The 20,420-nt window shown below is 44.4% G+C and overlaps 1 long non-coding RNA gene across 1 annotated transcript; it reads right to left on the bottom strand.

Annotated features, from left to right (window-relative positions):
* Positions 1-2,208: 2,208 nt before the first annotated feature.
* LOC125965393 (uncharacterized) lies at positions 2,209-3,603 on the bottom strand. Its single transcript, XR_007479211.1, has 3 exons — positions 3,472-3,603; positions 2,653-2,748; positions 2,209-2,325 (listed from the first exon to the last, which is right to left on the bottom strand). It is a non-coding gene; the product is annotated as an uncharacterized LOC125965393 (long non-coding RNA).
* Between the last annotated feature and the right edge of the window lie 16,817 nt (positions 3,604-20,420).

Below are 20,420 nucleotides of genomic sequence, written 5' to 3'. Positions count from 1 at the left end.
TTCTACATCTGGCCCCTTTAGCTCTGCAGACTTAACCCCACGCCATCAGTCCACCCAGTCGGTCCACTGGACGTCTCTTCCTCTTTCACATCTGGTCGTTGTCGTCACCTTGTTCTCCACTACCGCCTCCTGCAGTAGCTGTTAGGTCCAGAGAGGTTGGTTCACTGTGAGCAAGTAACTGTCAACTCCATGGACAGGTGGAAGTGACTTGGCAGCCGGGATGCGCCCACCCTGAGTTCATTATACCCATGAGGGTCAAGGAGAATGGGGATGCAGCTGGTCTGCAGAGCCCCGGCAGTTCTGAGACACATGTTCCTGGATCCACACGTTGCTCCATACCCAGCCTTGCCTTTCTTTTTTCTCTCTCTTGACTCCATCCAGGTTTCTGCTCTCCTTGTCCCTTTGGGGAGGGAGGCCAGTACCAGTCCAGGTGTAGTCCCCCAAAGCTTCCTACTTCCAAGCATTACGTAGGCTTGTATATCCACTTGCTTGGGTTGCCCTGGCATTCGTGCCAACAAGTTGAGTGGTTTAAGCCCTAGGCTCTCTTTTCTGGCAAGAATGTGCCTAAAAATCTCCACCTCTGGTTTGGTGGTCCCTAAAAATTCCCAGTCAGTTTTGGTGAGGGGACACTTGGTGACAGTGTTGTCTTTCGAAATGAGTAGTTCCGTTACCGATGATACTTTGCTCCCCATACATTATTTATAAGGTTTCCCTGTTTGTATGTGCAAACTATTTGTGTGTATATTTTGAGAAATACATTGTACAGGCCTCTTTTTTATTTCTTCCACACACCCTAGAGATGTCATAGAGGCGGTAAATGTGTCCAACTTTTTGAGAAATTGGAACAATCAAGACTTACCTGTATGGAATGCTGTTAACGATGTCAATTCCCGCGACAGTACCTTTCATCTGACACACTTAGGGACTGTTAACAGATTAAAAGCAGTAAAAGACGCGGATAGAGAGAATTTTCATTATCTTGTGCTCTGAAATCTTGGATTTTCGTTGGTTTGAATGGGCCTGAAAATGTATTTTTTTTTTAGTAGGGACATAGAAGCCTCTAGCGGTATTCTTAATAAAGCAAGGTGAGTTATAAGCAATCATCTGATGGAGGGTAAATGTACCACAGTCCAGTTTAAGAAAAATACAATATAAAAGTCTTACCATGGAAGAAAATCTTTATATGATCTTTTGAAAAAAAAAAAAAGCTTCAAGAAACATAAAGACATGACACCATATTCAGTTTAAAGTCAGTGACTTGTAAGCAAGGCAAAGCAAAGACAGTCTGATTAAGGCCGTTGCATTGTTCTGGCATTTTTTAGGTCTCACCCATTTCTGTGGCCTTTTTAGAACCTAAGCTTCTAGGGCACAGGGAACTTCATCTTGACGTAGGGCTGAGCAAATGCACGGAGCATTTCTCAATAAGTAGGCATTAAATTCTTAGTCCAGAAGGGGCCTTGAGATGTCCTCTCTTTACTCCTTGGTAGAACTGTTTTAACCATCCCCTGAAAACAGATTTTTTTCTTTAAATCTCAAAATTCAGAGATTCCACAATCAGAAGTTACTTCTCATATTGCCTTGTGGTCTGCTGTGAGCATCTGTTGAATGGTGTGAACTGTGCGTGGTGAGCCTAGCCTACCCTTGAGGCCCACGGTTTGGGCTGCAGTGGTGCCATGCTGTGCTCAGGGGCCTTCTTTTTTGGAAGTCTGGGCTCCAGTGAGCCTTGGCCATGCTCTTTTATGGAACCTTGGGTGCTAGAACACTCTGACCCTCAGTCTCATTTGCAGGTTCTGGGGAGGATTAAATGACCTCATGTGATATCCAAGTGACTGAGGCAGAGTCGGCTCGAGATGAATCTTTGCTTCGTTTTCATTAGCTGCGGAGAAGACGATGACAGCTTGGTGCCTCACCAACTTTAATATGGGTATGCCTCTCTTGGGGATCTTGTTAAATGCAGGCTGGTATTCAGTAGTTCTGGGTGGGGCCTGGATTCTGTGCTTCTAACAAGCTCCTAGGTGACGGTGACGCTGAGGGCAAGGGTTTGGCACCTGTGTTTCTCCCTTTCCGGAAGAGCAGGATGTCTGCCGCACCCCCACCCGAGAGGAGAAATCATCCGCAACGTGACTACTAGGAACCAGCTTCCCTCACAGGCAAGGGACCTGTACCACTGCTCCCAACCATTCTGTCTGAGGCGCAGCAAGCCAAAACACTGAAATGCTGAGGTTTGCAGCAAAGAGGAGGTTTATTCACAGGGCAGCCAAGTGAGGACGTGACGTGACAATAGGTCTCAAATCCGCCTCCCCAAAGGCAAGGGGCTTTGGGTATCTGTGGGATAAAGAGTAAAGAAGCAGGGCAGTATGAGGCATGGGGAGCGTGAGGAAAGGTGATTGGAAAAACGTGTGCTCATCATTGTTCTGAGCTGGTGTAACTAGGCTACAGGCCTCAGCACATTCTCAGGCTGGAGTTTTCGGCCCTCTGATGGCAGGAGGTCAAAAGGCACTTGCCCAAGTGGAAGATCGGTGGTCCTCTCCACTCTAAACCAGCTCAGCCTAACCAGGCACAGCTGATTCCAAGTTCCTGGACGATCACGGGGCAAACATCTTATTGCTTATGCTACATGCTACTTGGAGGACGTGCAGGTGTTCAAGCTACCTTGATGAGTGAAGACGGGATTTGATTAATCATGACACCTTGTTTCACCTCCAGGCGAGCAGAAGAGAGCTGTAGGCTGAGTCTGGCTCCAGGCACCTGGAATTGGAGGCAGGTGGTTTAAAAACGGGCTCTCCCACCCTCTGTGTGATATTAGGTAGATAGACTATTGAACCTTCCTGTGCCTGTTTCTCCACAAGCAGCATGGGGACACTCAGAGTCTCTCTCTTGGGGGCTGTTATGGGGGTTCAGTGAGATATAGATGCATGCACAGGCACACGGGAGACACCCAGTGTGTGTTCCCTTCGTGCTTATTTTTATTAGGACACCAGTATTGTTAGAAGATTTCTGGTTTGGACAACAAATTAGATAGGTGGTCATTGCTATAGTTTATGCGAGAGCAATTCACATTGCCATTTGCAAAAAAGTAGTTGGTTGTCCAATGGGGATTATAAACATCCGTTTAACATGAGCTACTGAACAGATAGTTTACACAGTAACTACTTTATTTAAAATCAATTCTCTTTGTTTTCTTAAGCAATTGTTAACCCCCAATTTCGTGAGTACTACCAAGTAAGTCACTTGAAAATCATCTAGAGCAATCTATTTCACTTAGCAAGCCTAAAGCTATAGTTCAACCATTTTATTTACTGTTCTATCACAAAAGTTACTCTAAACAGCTATTCCCTGGATAAGTAATCAGCTAAAGCTAGTTTGACTGACCAAATCGATTTACTGAGTTAATAAGCCAGTTGTTTTAGAATAGGTCGAATGCATATTTCTCATCCATTCTGCATTAAACTGTTTCCCATTCGTACATACCCACATTCCTACTTCTGTGCTGTAGGGCTTAGCTGAACTACACCTGCCTTCAGTGAAACTTTTCTCTCCTGCACAATTGGAGATAATTTTAGTCTCCTCGTGACTCCCACGGGGTTACCTCTGTTGTGACACTTGACTATTTGGTGGCATATTTTATTTGAAAAAGCCTTCCGTTACTCCGGGCACGTCAAACAGTAAATGCTTTCTCTTCGTAAACCTGCATGACAGTTTTCTGAACTCTTCTGCTCTGGGCAAGATTCATCAGTACACCAGGCAAACATAGTGAAAGAGGAGACAGTACTTGTGTTGTATTCAATTGGGTCTTGATACCTAAGTGTGACTCTTAACCAAGGATTATGCAGTAGTTAAGGACACAGATTAAAGTTGTTTAGGGTGTGTCCTAAAGTGTCAGTGGCAGAATTTAAGTCTCTACTCTGGAAATTGTAGACCTGAGACAAACTACTTCCCTAAACGTCATTTCCTACATCTGAGAAAGATAATAGTATCTACCTTGTAGTAGACTGAATAATACCATTGCCCCCAAATGTCCACATTCTAGTCTCCAGAACCTGTGAATGTCACCTTAAATGGCAGAAGGCACTTTGCCAGTGGGATGAAAGTAATGGTTCTCAGATGGGAAGATTCTCCTGGACTACCTGGATGGGCCCAAATATAACCACTGGTGTTCTCGTAAGAGAGAGGCAGAGGGAATTTGTACTCCAAAGAGAATGTGATGACGAAGTTGGGGTTGCATTGATGTGGCCAGAAGTGAAGGAATGCTGGCGAGGAAACAGATTCTCACTTAGAGCCTCTAGAAGGAGGATGGATGGCCCTGTCGACTTCTGGTTTCAGCCCAGGGAAACTGGTTTTGGACCTCTGTCTTCCAGAACCATAAGAAAATAAGTGTGTTTTGTTAGAAGCAAGCACATTTGTAGTCATTTGTTACAGCAGCCATAGGGAACTAATGCCTACCTCATAGGAAGTATTTCTCCAATTAAAATGTGTGACTGGAAACACACTTAGTGGCATGTGTGACACACACTAGTTATGCTACCGTAGGTCGTTCTTGGAAACTGAAGCCTTGGTTTTGAGAGATCATCAAAACCAGTACAATGGTTGCCATGTTTCTCCTTGTTCAGCCTGGTGACCAACCCGGTAGAGAGAGCTCCATCCTTTCCCACAGGACCCCACATGTGGGTACGTAGAGGGAAGCGGTTATGTCTCACTTAAGGCACCTTTTTCTTTTCCTTTCTACTTTTGTCTTCATTAATCTTCATCCAACTGACCTTTCTAAATCTTACAGAAAACAAAACCATTTCTCCATGGATTCAGATACTACCCCAAGTTAATATTCCAACCAAGTTCTTGTTCTTCCGGGTCTCATCACCAGAAATTCCTGAGCCTAAATCTTCTCTAGTTTCTAGGATCACTCATTTTCTCATTTCTCCCTTCTCCTTTTAGTTCAGAGTCTTGTCAATTTAGTTCCTTCCCTAACCACAACTTATAGTACGGTAACACAGCAAAGTGATGGAAGTCTAGACGGTCTGGTTTTAATCCCGGGTTTTGCCACCTACTTACTGTGTGGCATTAGGCAAGCTATTCAACGTCTCTGGGCCTCAGTTTCCCCCAAAAAAGTGAACATTATGAATATTCCCTACCTCTAGGGTTGCCATTATGAGGAATAAGTGAGTTAATATTTGGTAAGCCCTTAGAATAGTACTTGTTATAGTCTAAGTACTACAGTTGTGCTTGTTAATAATAATAAATGAAATTCCAAGCGTATAACTTACTCAACTTTCTGTCATAACTTTGAAGTGTTGGTCTATCTGTTGGCTCACGTTGCAGGTAAATGAGTCGAGGCATGGGCTGAGGCATTGCTATCACTGGGTGGTGTGTTCCCAGAACTTGGAACAGCGGTGTGAAATGGGTAGTGGTTCTACTTGGAGACAGGGCAGACTGGAAAATGACACCCTGGGAAGGAGGTGTGGTGTCCATAGCTTTGGTGTTAGAAGTGCTGCCTGCTGAAGCACCAGTGCCGGCCTAAGCCGTAAATGGGGTGCTGGGGTAAAGAGGAGCAGGATGGAAGATGACAGCCTGGAAAGGAGGTGTGGTGTCCATAGGTTCGGTGTCTGAGGTGCTGACTACTGAGGCACCGATACCCACCAAAGGCGTAAATGGGTTGCTGGAGAAAACAGGAGCAGAATAAAGATGACAGCGTGTGAAGGAGGTGTGGTGTCCATAGGTTCGGGGTCTGACATGCTTCCTGCTGAAGCATCGATGCCCGCCGGGGCCGTAAATGGGGTGCTGGGGAAAACAGGAGCAGAATGGAAGATGACAGCGTGTGAAGGAGGTGTGGTGTCCATACGTTCGGGGTCTGTCGTGCTTCCTGCTGAAGCACCAATGCCCGCCAGGGCCGTAAATGGGGTGCTGGGGAAAACAGGAGCAGAATGGAAGATGATAGCGTGTGAAGGAGGTGTGGTGTCCATAGGTTCGGGGTCTGACGTGCTTCCTGCTGAAGCACCGATGCCCGCCAGGGCCGTAAATGGGGTGCAGGGGAAAACAGGAGCAGAATGGAAGAGGACAGCGTGTGAAGGAGGTGTGGTGTCCATAGCTTCCATATTAGAGGTACTGCCTGCCTGATCTGAGAGCAGAGAGTGAAAGTGGGAGAGCCTCTTCTTAGATTCCAACTCCTCTGAATTTATAGCACTGGCTCTGCCTGGCTTTATGACATATCCATTGTACGTGTCACAGAGAAAGAGCGGGCGGGGCAGGGGGTGAGGCAGGGGTCACATGCAAGCCCAGCTGGTGGCTTAACCCCGGCCCAAAGGCAAAGGGCGGGACCCCTTCTGGACTTTCTAGTGGCTGGGACGTCTGGCTGTGGGTGTTTGGCACCAGATGGGCCACCATGCGGAGACTGTTGGGGACTGTGGAAGCCTCCTCCAGAGCTCACCCTGCCTGGGGACTGGCTCTGCAGGCCCCTCAGCACTGCGTATGTATCGGCCAGGCTTTCCCCACCACGGGGCCCAGAGGCCAGAGCCTGCTCAGACCTGAGGGCAGGAGGCAGCCAGAGCTTACCAGGGTGTGGGCCACCTCGTCCGGAGACCTCCCCAGCTCCTCTGCGAGACCTGGAGACAGGATCGCCTTCTCCAGGGCTGCTCAGCTGCCAGCATCACCATGAGCCAGGTGGCCAAGGTTTCTGAGCAGGAGATGCAGAGCCCTGATCTGACTGGATGCTGCCAGACCATGATGTCCCTTCCTGGCAGATAGGTTCTTTCTTCACTTCTTTTTTGAAATTTGGTAAAAGAACATTTAAACCTTGGCCTATCCTTCAGGATATATAGATGGTAGTGGCTTAGCCGGGATTCGATCCAAGCCTGTGTGATTCCAGAGCTTGTGCTCTGGACTGTGGTGCCTCCTTATCTTATATGCTTCACGATTTACTTGTTTTTCTTTTTTTCTTGTAGTCCTTATGGTACTTAGCCCTAAGTGCCATACCTGTAACGAACAGCTACACTGCCCTGTAGGAGGTCTTCTTTTGTTCAACGCCTGAGTTGGTCATCCACCACACTGTGTTCTAATCTCAGAAGATACAGGTCAGGGACCACCAGTTGTCAGCATGGCACCATTCCATATTTCGAATTGAGGCTTGAAGCCCGTATTTTCCCTTTGTCTAGTTTGAAGGATCCAGATATGTAAAGATGATATTCTAGATAAATCATGGGCTATCCTGAAAGAAATTCACCAGTGAATTGTTCCGTATGGATTAGAAGCCAGCTTCTCTGGCCTTCCTGGAGTATATCCAGTAAGGCGTCTCATTCATGTCTAGAAAGCAAATATATCATTTATTGCAACTTCAGCGTGGAGCGATGTATTGGTATAAAGTACGATCAACACAATTTGGTCATTGTGAGTATGACGGCTGGGTCCACTCTTTACTACACATATGTAACTCTAGGGATTCTTATGCCCAAGAGAGGAGACGTACTCTTGGCTGTCTAGTACAAGGGAAGCATGTGTTGTTATTCAGGAGCTGGAAGCTTCAACATGACAGATAGGAATTGAACAATCCTGATCTACACATCACTTGACCTTGCTTAAAACTTGTTTCTTTGGCTTGCTTCATTGGAGTGTTTTCTCCATCCTGGGGCTGACATTGTCTGTTATGTATCACTCATGAGACATGTAGAAGTTTCAGAACCCAAAATCATATAGATCAGTAAAAATGTATATATATATAGATAGATAGATAGATAGATAGATAGATAGATAAACCTATTGAAACTCACACTGGGCATAATTCATATATTCCAAAATCAGTTTGACCCTCTGCTCATGAGATTCTTTTTATGGTATGTCCCAGCAAATCTGGGCTTCCATCCCCAATAAATTTTGGGGTTGGAGGACACAAAAGCTTTTGCTCAGACCTAAATTCTGTCTGAAAAAAAGGGAAATATTATAAGCCCTTTGTAACCTCTCCAAGAGCAGAAATGATTTACAGCTGTGGTATTGAACCATAATTCCTCGATCTCATTTGAGAAGAGTTCAGTTAGAAACAGTGTCTTGATTTTGTTTCTTTTGTTTCTTCCCTGTTTTCTTGTCTTGCTTGCCAAAAATCCATTGTAATTCATGAGTTAGAATGCCAGCAGGCTGAATGTTCCCTGGAGCTCATTAAATGAAGTGTTTTTCCTAAAATGACGTTTGTCTCCTTGTTTTCAGCCACTCTTCTTTCCTCTGCCCTTGACTATAACCAGAGCTCAGCAAACGCTGAGTGACTTTGTGCAGACCTTACTTAGGCTCAGCCTTTTTTTCTTCATTATTTTATTCATGGCTCCTCCATTTCATTGTTTGCCTTCTCGAAATGTGTTGAAATCTTCCTGTGGTTGATGACTTCCAAAATATCTTGGCTTTTATTGGTTGATTAATTTTGGTATTTCTACAGTTTTATTTAGATATGGTTTCAGGAGGAACAGAAAGTAAATATATTTCCTAGTCTGCCATCTTGAGCTGAAAATCCCTGTGGATTTTAACTTCCAATGTTCCCATGGGAAAACAGCCAACCTTGGCCTTAATAGATGTACCACTCAAGATTTCAGCTTTTCTTGAGCAATCACTAAGGATTTCATATGTGGTCATTTCTAATGGGGAAATTATAACTATCTCATGACGTTGATTTGAGGATTAAATTAGATAATGAACATGAAAATGCTTTGTAAGATTTAAAAATCTGTAAAAATGTTTTTTGTTATTATTTGATTAGTTGCTATTTCAACTTCACTTGACAGTTGTTTATGACCTTGCCTATGTGAGAAAATGTCCTCTGGGTTATTTTTCAGAAAGCCAGAATGTATTTTTCAATAGCTCAATGGAACTGGCATCATTTGTGAAGGTTAAGGTTGAAGGGATAAATGTTTCTTGACACCTATCACTTTACATTGTTTTCAGGAACTAACTGACTCATGTATTCCTCTTCCAAATTTGGTTGAGGACCTCCTACCAGCCACATGCTTTACATCAGGTGTTGGAAAGCATTTTCTGGATTTTAAATATCTTAGGCTTTGTGGGCCATATACAGTTTCTGTAGCTTCTCCTCCTCTTTCCTCTTCAACAAGCTTTTTAAATGTGAGAACCATTATTAGCTCACAGTCCCACAGATCCAGGCTGAGAGCCTGATTTGATTCGTGGCCATTATTTGCCAATTCCTGCTCTGCGTCTTCACTGAGGAGGGGGACCATGTTTGAGTAATCCGTTCTTTGAATCAACTGTTGGTCTTCTGGGCCTTGTCCTTGCTCTCCTACAGTCTCTAATCAGCGTGGCATCCAGAGAGATCTTGTTAAAACATAAGTCAGATCATGTCACTCAAAGTTCTTCAGTGGCTTCTTCACAGAAAATGCAAAGTCCTCAGAGTGCCTCCACAGACCTAGAAATCTGGGTGTCTGTTTCCTCTCTGACTGTTTCCTTCTCCTCTCCAATTTGCTCGCTCTGTTTTCCACACGCTGACATCCTTTCTTCTCCTTGGATACTCCAAACCTACTCTTGCCTCATTGACTTTCTGCCACACGCCAGCCGCAGAAAGAGGATTTCACCGCCCAGGGTCAGAAGGGAAGGGGTGAGGACCTGAAGTAGCACTGACGAATGGGGTCAGAAGCCCATGGGGTCAGAAGGCTGCAATGGGAAGCCTACTCACCACAACAGAGGATAGACCCCCGCTTGCCGAAACTAGAGAAAGCTCGCATGCAGCAATGAAGACCCAATGCAGCCAAAAATAAATAAATAAAACATAAAGTATAGAATCTTAAAAAAGCAACCAAAATATCGATAAAGAATATTACGAGAATAGAATCACAGGCCAGTTTCTCCTTTGAACATGCATGCAAAATGTGTAAAGAGAAGCACAAACTGTATCCATGGTATGTAAAACAATCATATATCAGAATCAAAGTAGCTTTATTCTGGCAATGCAAGGTTGCTTTAATGTCCAAACATGAAACTGATCCCAGGAATGAATTAGAGTGGGGAAAGAAGTCATTTAAAACTGAAATCTTGGGACTTCCCTGGTGGTCCAGTATTTAGAACATGACGCTTTCACTGCTGGGGCCCTGGGGTCCAATCCCAGGTCAGGGAACTAAGATCCTGCAAGACATGAGGCAGGGCCCCGTAAAAAACAAAAAAAGGAAAGAAAGAAATCTTAACCAGGAGAAGCACAAGATCGAATAAACATAACAGATAACACCTTATGAAAAGTAGGTGAAGATTATGGAATATTCTAAAATTTAAAACAAAAAGAAACTTTTAAAGATTCAAAAGGATGTGACAAATATTGTACATAGGCCAAAATAAAATGAAAAAAAATATACAAATGATGGGAGCCCAAAATTCCAGATGCCCAAGTCCTGTCTCTGAAGAGTCTCATTCAATGGGTTCAGGATTTCCTCTATATTTAAAAACCTATAGGTGATTCTGGTACGATTCACAGACACAATGTAAAGCTTCTCTTTTACAGGAAAGAATACCAGATTATTTTGTTATCTTATAGTTATACTAACAGGTTGTACTATTGACGGATAAGTCTGCTGTCAAAATGCACCCCCACTAAGAATAAAAAAGGAACTAGTAGTCTCTAGTGCTACTTGGTGGCAGCATGCATGTATTGCAAGGGCAATTATTGTAGCAATCCAAATTAGTGGAATATTTTAGAATTGGAAGACTACATACAGATCATCTAGTCAAGCTTCCAACTATTATAGTTGTGAAAACTAAGGCCCATATAAATGAAATGATTTATCTCCAAAGAGCATTAGTGAAAGTATGAAATAAAAAATATCTCTGAACTTCTAATTTAGTGCTGTTTTTATTAATCTCAAGTATTAGCTTAAACTTCAGTGTGACAGATTTGGGATTGAATTCTTGCTCACGTTTACTGATTGCATGCCTTTTCGTAAGTTACTAAAACACTTTCTTTTTAAATGGACGTATTTATTTATTTATCTTTGGCTGCCTAGGCTCTTCGTTGCTGTGCGCGGGCTTTCCCTAGTTGCGGTGGGCGGGGGCTACTCTTTGTTGCAGTACGCGGGCTTCTCATTGTGGTGGCTTCTTGTTGTTGCTGAGCACGGGGTCTAGGTGCGTGGGCTTCAGTAGTTGTTGTTCATGGGCTCTAGCATGCAGGCTCAGTAGTTGTGGCACATGGTCTTAGTTGCTCCATCGCATGTGGGATCTTCCTGGAGCAGGGCTCAAACATGTGTCCCGTGCACTGGCAGGTGGATCCTTAACCACCACGCCAACAGGGAAGCCCTACTAATACACTTTTAACTTTGCTTTTAACGTATGTAAAATGGTGAGCCTTGACTGATATAGAATATGAGATAACCTAGCACTGTTCTTAACACATATATATAGTTAAAAATTTGGCTCTCATCCCTCTTAAACAGCCTCTATCCTCTTAATAATGAATGTGTCTTTCAGCTAGCAGAGCACCCCAGAGCTGACCACATTCTGGCAAGAGATATAGGATTCTTTTTCTTACTGGGGGTTCTTTATGCCTGATATTTGAAGTGACCTTAAACATGAACAACTCTTGTTTATATTGTATGAACGGATTTGATGGATGAATTTTAGAAAGTAATATGCAGGAATTGAGCTGCCTTACGCTCAAGAAATATAATTCGATAGTGGTGGCTAGAACGATAAACAGTGTTTGGACAGGGAGTCCATATTGGATGTGAACTTCCTGTACTCCCATTCGTCTATTAAGAATAAAGAGAATCCTTTCAAAATGTGTTTTAAAGGGCAGTTATTTCTTTCTGCCTCATTTAAGTTACCTGCAAGAAAAAGACAATCTCCTGCATCCTTGTTTAATAGGCTTTTAATATAAAGCAGATAATTTTTTGCAACATTGCCCAAACTTTTCGTTATCCAATTGGCTGAGGCTTCTCAACGATTATCATTTCACAACAATATCTCCATCTTCAGCTTCTTTCAATAAATTGGCTTAATAGATGTGCCATTAAAACAGAGCTTCACTCTCAATGTATTTTTAATTTTGTATTCAAACAGTATGAAGGATTCAGCCATAACAGTGTGTGGATTTCTGATACATGCTACATGATGGATGCAACTAAGTGAAAGAAGTGAGGCATGAAAGGCTGCATATTGTATGGTTCCATTTATATGAAATGTCCAGCAGTGGCAAATCCATACACACAGAAAAGATTCTACATTCGTGGTTGCCAGGGGTTTGGAAGAGAGGGAAATAGGGAATGACTCCTTAAAATGGGTGTAGGTTTCCTCTTGGTTGATGAAGATGTTTTGCAGCTCGGCAGTGGTGATAGTTGCACAACATTGTGACAGTAGTAAATTCCACTGAATGGTACAGTGAATTGTAAAATGATCCAAATGGTGAATTTTGTGTTATGTTCATTTTACTACAATAAAAAGGAGAAAGAATTCGGGAAAGACTTAGAGTTTGGGAAACTAAGGTGAACTGGTCAAGAAAAAGACAGCTCTATTGTTCAGTTTTCTCTCAGCTCTCCCAGTGCATTAATCCTCAGCAAAAAGTAGGCTGAACTTGTAGATGATAGTCATTCAACACAGTCCAGGGAAAAGTAAATAAAGTAAAACCCAACTCTTCTTCTTTAGCACATGTATGAAAGGTTAACTTGCTGCTCAGCCACGTGGACCTTCATGAAGACGTTTCACTTTAGGTGTCCTCTACTTCAGTACTTTACTCACAGCTCATTCACACATGTAGGCAACAGCATTCCTTAATTCGATGGAATCTGCAGCACTGGTTGTGATCAGTCTCATGAAAAGAAAAGGAAAGGTGGCGCGGAAGCCAAGGGAAGAGATTTTCAAGACAGAGACGTTGTTTAAGATCTAACTCGGCTTGGCGGTCACAAAGATAAGATTGAGAAGTAGTCCCCTGGACTTGTCAACGGAGAAATCATTGGGGGCTTCAAGGAGATCAGTTTCACGAGAGTAGTGGGGCAGAAACCAGGTCGCAGTGTAGATGGGAGGGGAGAAATGGGGGGCAAGTCAAGAAATTGATGGCAAAGGGAAAGAAGGGAGAGGTGGATAGGAGGACAGGAGAATGGAACGGAGGAGAGCATTTCCTTGTGGCTCTTTAATATGGCTGGGAGGGGCCAAAAGAGAAGGAGAGCGTGAAGATGTAGGAAGAGGGGGTGGCATCCCGAGCCCAAGGAGGACTGGCGCCTGTCTTCAGCTCCCACCAGCTGGATGGTCCCTCCCTCTAGCTTTCCATGTAGGCTGTGGAAGTTGCCCCTTGCCTCCTTGGATCAGCTGCCCTTGATTCTTTTGTCCTTTTCTTATTTCTCAGCACATCTGGGTCATACGTTATGTGAAGACAAACAAATCACCACTGATGCTTAATTTTCTTGAAAAATCCCCCAGGCAGGTACCATTTTGGAGAACTACCTATTGTGCCTCAGCAAGCCAAAGTAGCCCATTTTTCCTCTCTCATTGGGAGAGATTGCTGTTTCTTGGAGAACCTGATGAAGAGGGTGACTCGCGCTTAGGAATAACGTTGCTTGAAAAGTGCAAAAGGTGAGGTAGTTTGGCTCTGAGGGGCCTCTGAGGCCTGAGACTTCCTGAGAGATGGCAGACTCACAGCTCCCATTTCCCTCTGACCCTGGGCTATGAGCTCATCAAATGAGATGGTAAATAAAGTCACTGACATGGTTTAAAGGATAATTTTGTTCTCTCTTGTTCACTCAGAGCAAATTGAATGGAATTTGCATACAACATATGGATGAACCATCCATACGATGGGGCTTGACCATATCCTCATGGTTCCCCTTCCCTTTTCTACATCTGGCCCCTTTAGCTCTGCAGACTTAACCCCACACCATCAGTCCACAGAGTCGGTCCACTGGACGTCTCTTCCTCTTTCGCATCTGGTCGTTGTCGTCACCTTGTTCTCCACTACCGCCTCCTGCAGTAGCTGTTAGGTCCAGAGAGGTTGGTTCACTGTGAGCAAGTAACTGTCAATTCCATGGACAGGTGGAAGTGACTTGTCAGCCGGGATGCGCCCACCCTGAGTTCATTATACCCATGAGGGTCAAGGAGAATGGGGATGCAGCTGGTCTGCAGAGCCCCGGCAGTTCTGAGACACATGTTCCTGGATCCACACGTTGCTCCATACCCAGCCTTGCCTTTCTTTTTTCTCTCTCTTGACTCCATCCAGGTTTCTGCTCTCCTTGTCCCTTTGGGGAGGGAGGCCAGTACCAGTCCAGGTGTAGTCCCCCAAAGCTTCCTACTTCCAAGCGTTACGTAGGCTTGTATATCCACTTGCTTGGGTTGCCCTGGCATTCGTGCCAACAAGTTTAGTGGTTTAAGCCCTAGGCTCTCTTTTCTGGCAAGAATGTGCCTAAAAATCTCCACCTCTGGTTTGGTGGCCCCTAAAAATTCCCAGTCAGGTTTGGTGAGGGGACACTTGATGACAGTGTTGTCTTTCGAAATGAGTAGTTCCGTTACCGACGATACTTTGCTCCCCATACATTATTTATAAGGTTTCCCTGTTTGTATGTGCAAACTATTTGTGTGTATATTTGGAGAAATACATTGTACAGGCCTCTTTTTTATTTCTTCCACACACCCTAGAGATGTCATAGAGGCGGTAAATGTGTCCAACTTTTTGAGAAATTGGAACAATCAAGACTTACCTGTATGGAATGCTGTTAACGATGTCAATTCCCGTGACAGTACCTTTCATCTGACACACTTAGGGACTGTTAACAGATTAAAAGTAGTAAAAGACGCGGATAGAGAGAATTTTCATTATCTTGTGCACTGAAATCTTGGATTTTCGTTGGTTTGAATGGGCCTGAAAATGTATTTTTTTTAGTAGGGACATAGAAGCCTCTAGCGGTATTCTTAATAAAGCAAGGTGAGTTATAAGCAATCATCTGATGGAGGGTAAATGTACCACAGTCCAGTTTAAGAAAAATACAATATAAAAGTCTTACCATGGAAGAAAATCTTTATATGATCTTTTGTAAAAAAAAAAAAAAAGCTTCAAGAAACATAAAGACATGACACCATATTCAGTTTAAAGTCAGTGACTTGTAAGCAAGGCAAAGCAAAGACAGTCTGATTAAGGCCATTGCATTGTTGTGGCATTTTTAAGGTCTCACCCATTTCTGTGGCCTTTTTAGAACCTAAGCTTCTAGGGCACAGGGAACTTCATCTTGACGTAGGGCTGAGCAAATGCACGGAGCATTTCTCAATAAGTAGGCATTAAATTCTTAGTCCAGAAGGGGCCTTGAGATGCCCTCTCTTTACTCCTTGGTAGAACTGTTTTAACCATCCCCCGAAAACAGATTTTTTTCTTTAAATCTCAAACTTCAGAGATTCCACAATCAGAACTTCCTTCTCATATTGCCATGTGGTCTGCTGTGGGCATCTGTCGAATGGTGTGAACTCTGCATGGGGAGTCTGGTCTACCCTCGAGGCCCATGGTTTGGGCTGCGGTGGTGCCATGCTGTGCTCAGGGGCCTTCTTTTTTGGAAGTCTGGGCTCCAGTGAGCCTTGGTCATGCTCTTTTATGGAACCTTGGGAGCTAGACCACTCTGACCCTCAGTCTCATTTGCAGGTTCTGGGGAGGATTAAATGAGCTCATGTGATATCCAGGTGACTGAGGCAGAGTCGGCTCAGGATGAATCTTTGCTTCGTTTTCATTAGCTGCGGAGAAGACGATGACAGCTTGGTGCCTCTCCAACTTTAATATGGGTATGCCTCTCTTGTGGATCTTGTTAAATGCAGGCTGGTATTCAGTAGTTCTGGGTGGGGCCTGGATTCTGTGCTTCTAACAAGCTCCTAGGTGACGGTGACGCTGAGGGCAAGGGTTTGGCACCTGTGTTTCTCCCTTTCCGGAAGAGCAGGATGTCTGCCGCACCCCCACCCGAGAGGAGCAAACATCCGCAACGTGACTACTAGGAACCAGCTTCCTGCACAGGCAAGGGACCTGTACCACTGCTCCCAACCATTCTGTCTGAGGCGCAGCAAGCCAAAACACTGAAATGCTGAGGTTTGCAGCAAAGAGGAGGTTTATTCACAGGGCAGCCAAGCGAGGACGTGACGTGACAATAGGTCTGAAATCTGCCTCCCCAAAGGCAAGGGGTTTTGGGTATCTGTGGGATAAAGAATAAAGAAGCAGGGCAGTATGAGGTATGGGGAGCGTGAGGAAAGGTGATTGGAGAAAGGTGTGCTCATCATTGTTCTGAGCTGGCGTAACTAGGCTACAGGCCTCGGCACATTCTCAGGCTGGAGTTGGGGAAAACAGGAGCAGAATGGAAGATGACAGCGTGTGAGGGAGCTGTGGTGTCCATAGGTTCGGGGTCTGACGTGCTTCCTCCTGAAGCACCGATGCCCATCAAAGCTGTAAATGGGGTGCTGGGGAAAACAGGAGCAGAATGGAAGCTGACAGCGTGTGAGGGAGGTGTGGTGTCCATAGGTTCGGGGTCTGACGTGCTTCCTGCTGAAGCACCGACGCCCGCCAAAGCCGTAAATGGGGTGCTGGGGAAAACAGGAGCAGAATGGAAGATGACAGCGTATGAAGGAGGTGTGGTGTCCATAGGTTCGGGGTCTGACGTGCTTCCTGCTGAAGCACCGATGCCCGCCAAAGCCGTAAATGGGGTGCTGGGGAAAACAGGAGCAGAATGGAAGAGGACAGCGTGTGAAGGAGGTGTGGTGTCCATAGCTTCCATATTAGAGTTACTGCCTGCCTGATCTGAGAGCAGAGAGTGAAAGTGGGAGAGCCTCTTCCTAGATTCTAACTCCTCTGAATTTATAGCACTGGCTCTGCCTGGCTTTATGACATATCCATTGTACGTGTCACAGAGAAAGAGCGGGCGGGGCAGGGGGTGAGGCAGGGGTCACATGCAAGCCCAGCTGGTGGCTTAACCCCGGCCCAAAGGCAAAGGGCGGGGCCCCTTCTGGACTTTCTAGTGGCTGGGACGTCTGGCTGTGGGTGGCAGGTGTTTGGCACCAGCTGGGCCACCATGCGGAGACTGTTGGGGACTGTGGAAGCCTCCTCCAGAGCTCACCCTTCCTGGGGACTGGCTCTGCAGGCCCCTCAGCCCTGCGTATGTATCGGCCAGGCCTTCACCACCACGGGGCCCAGAGGCCAGAGCCTGCTCAGACCTGAGGGCAGGAGGCAGCCAGAGCTTACCAGGGTGTGGGCCACCTCGTCCGGAGACCTCCCCAGCTCCTCTGCGAGACCTGGAGACAGGATCGCCTTCTCCAGGGCTGCTCAGCTGCCAGCATCACCATGAGCCAGGTGGCCAAGGTTTCTGAGCAGGAGATGCAGAGCCCTGATCCGACTGGATGCTGCAGCCCACGATGTCCCTTCCTGGCAGATAGGTTCTTTCTTCACTTCTTGTTTGAAATTTGGTAAAAGAACATTTAACCCTTGGCCTGTCCTTCAGGGTATATAGATGGTAGTGGCTTAGCCGGGATTCGATCCAAGCCTGTGTGATTCCAGAGCTTGTGCTCTGGACTGTGGTGCCTCCTTATCGTATATGCTTCATGTGTTACTTGTTTTTTTTTTTCTTGTAGTCCTTATGGTACTTAACCCTAAGTGCCATACCTGTAACGAACAGATACACTGCCCTGTAGGAGGTCTTCTTTTTTTCAACGCCTGAATTGGTCATCCACCATACTGTGTTCTAATCTCAGAAGATACAGGTCAGGGACCACCAGTTGTCAGCATGGCACCATTCCATATTTCGAATTGAGGCTTGAAGCCCGTATTTTCCCTTTGTCTAGTTTGAAGGATCCAGATATGTAAAGATGATATTCTAGATAAATCATGGGCTATCCTGAAAGAAATTCACCAGTGAATTGTTCCGTATGGATTAGAAGCCAGCTTCTCTGGCCTTCCTGGAGTATATCCAGTAAGGCATCTCATTCATGTCTAGAAAGCAACTATATCATTTATTGCAACTTCAGCGTGGAGCGATGTGTTGGTATAAAGTACGATCAACACAATTTGGTCATTGTGAGTATGACAGCTGGGTCCACTCTTTACTACACATATGTAACTCTAGGGATTCTTATGCCCAAGGGAGGAGACGTACTCTTGGCTGTCTAGGACAAGGGAAGCATGTGTTGTTATTCAGGAGCTGGAAGCTTCAGCATGACAGGTAGGAATTGAACAATCGTGGTCTATACATCACTTGACCTTGCTTAAAACTTGTTTCTTTGGCTTGCTTCATTGGAGTGTTTTCTCCCTCCTGGGCTGACATTGTCTGTTATGTATCACGCATGAGACATATAGAAGTTTCAGAACCCAAAATCATATAGATCAGTAAAGATGTATATATATATATATATATATATATATATATATATATATATATATATATATAAAAATCTATTGAAACTCACACTGGGCTTAATTCATATATTCCAAAATCAGTTTGACCCTCTGCTCATGAGATTCTTTTTATGGTATGTCCCAGCAAATCTGGGCTTCCATCCCCAATAAATTTTGGGGTTGAAGGACACAAAAGCTTTTGCTCAGACCTAAATTCTGTCTGAAAAAAAGGGAAATATTATAAGCCCTTTGTAACCTCTCCAAGAGCAGAAATGATTTACAGCTGTGGCATTGAACCATAATTCCTCGATCTCATTTGAGAAGAGTTCAGTTAGAAACAGTGTCTTGATTTTTGTTTCTTCCCTGTTTTCTTGTCTTGCTTGCCAACAATCCATTGTAATTCATGAGTTAGTATGGCAGCAGGCTGAGTGTTCCCTGGAGCTCATTAAATGAAGTGTTTTTCCTAAAATGACGTTTGTCTCCTTGTTTTCAGCCCCTCTTCTTTCCTCTGCCCTTGACTATAACCAGAGCTCAGCAAAAGCTGAGTGACTTTGTGCAGACCTTACTTAGGCTCAGCCTTTTTTTCTTCATTATTTTATTCATGGCTCCTCCGTTTCATTGTTTGCCTTCTCGAAATGTGTTGAAATCTTTCTGTGGTTGATGACTTCCAAAATATCTTGGCTTTTATTGGTTGATTAATTTTGGTATTTCTACAGTTTTATTTAGATATGGTTTCAGGAGGAACAGAAAGTAAATATATTTCCTAGTCTGCCATCTTGAGCTGAAAATCCCTGTGGATTTTAGCATCCAATGTTCCCATGGGAAAACACCCAACCATGGCCTTAATAGATGTAACACTCAAGATTTCAGCTTTTCTTGAGCAATCACTAAGGATTTCATATGTGGTCATTTCTAATGGGGAAATTATAACTATCTCATGACGTTGATTTGAGGATTAAATTAGATAATGAACATGAAAATGCTTTGTAAGATTTAAAAATCTGTAAAAGTGTTTTTTGTTATTATTTGATTTGTTGCTATTTCAGCTTCACTTGACAGTTGTTTATGACCTTGCCTATGTGAGAAAATGCCCTCTGGGTTATTTTTTTGAAAGCCAGAATGTATTTTTCAACAGCTCAATGGAACTGGCATCATTTGTGAAGGTTAAGGGTGAAGGGGTAAATGTTTCTTGACACCTATCACTTTACAGTGTTTTCAGGAACTAACTGACTCATGTATTCCTCTTCCAAATTTGGTTGAGGACCTCCTACCAGCCACATGCTTTACGTCAGGTGTTGGAAAGCATTTTCTGGATTTTAAATATCTTAGGCTTTGTGGGCCATATAGAGTTTCTGTAGCTTCTCCTCCTCTTTCCTCTTCAACAAGCTTTCTAAACGTGAGAACCATTATTAGCTCACAGTCCCACAGATCCAGGCTGAGAGCCTGATTTGATTCGTGGCCATTATTTGCCAATTCCTGCTCTGCGTCTTCACTGAGGAGGGGGACCATGTTTGAGTAATCAGTTCTTTGAATCAACTGTTGGTCTTCTGGGCCTTGTCCTTGCTCTCCTACAGTCTCTAATCAGCGTGGCATCCAGAGAGATCTTGTTAAAACATAAGTCAGATCATGTCACTCAAATTTCTTCAGTGGCTTCTTCACAGAAAATGCAAAGTCCTCAGAGTGCCTCCACAGACCTAGAAATCTGGGTGTCTGTTTCCTCTCTGACTGTTTCCTTCTCCTCTCCAATTTGCTCACTCTGTTTTCCACACGCTGACATCCTTTCTGCTCCTTGGATTCTCCAAGCCTACTCTTGCCTTATTGACTTTCTGCCGCAGGCCAGCCGCAGAAAGAGGATTTCACCGCCCAGGGTCAGAAGGGAAGGGGTAAGGAACTGAAGTAGCACCGACGAATGGGGTCAGAAGCCCATGGGTCAGAAGGCTGCAATGAGAAGCCTAGTCACCGCAACAAAGAATAGACCCCCGCTCGCCGAAACTAGAGAAAGCTCGCATGCAGCAATGAAGACCCAATGCAGCCAAAAATAAATAAATAAAAAATAAAGTATAGAATCTTAAAAAAAATCTATAAAGAATATTACAAGAATAGAATCACAGGCCAGTTTCTC

Source organism: Orcinus orca, chromosome 9, assembly GCF_937001465.1.
Source record: "Orcinus orca chromosome 9, mOrcOrc1.1, whole genome shotgun sequence".
NCBI lineage: Eukaryota > Metazoa > Chordata > Mammalia > Artiodactyla > Delphinidae > Orcinus > Orcinus orca.
This window is presented reverse-complemented; position numbering and strand designations above follow the sequence as displayed.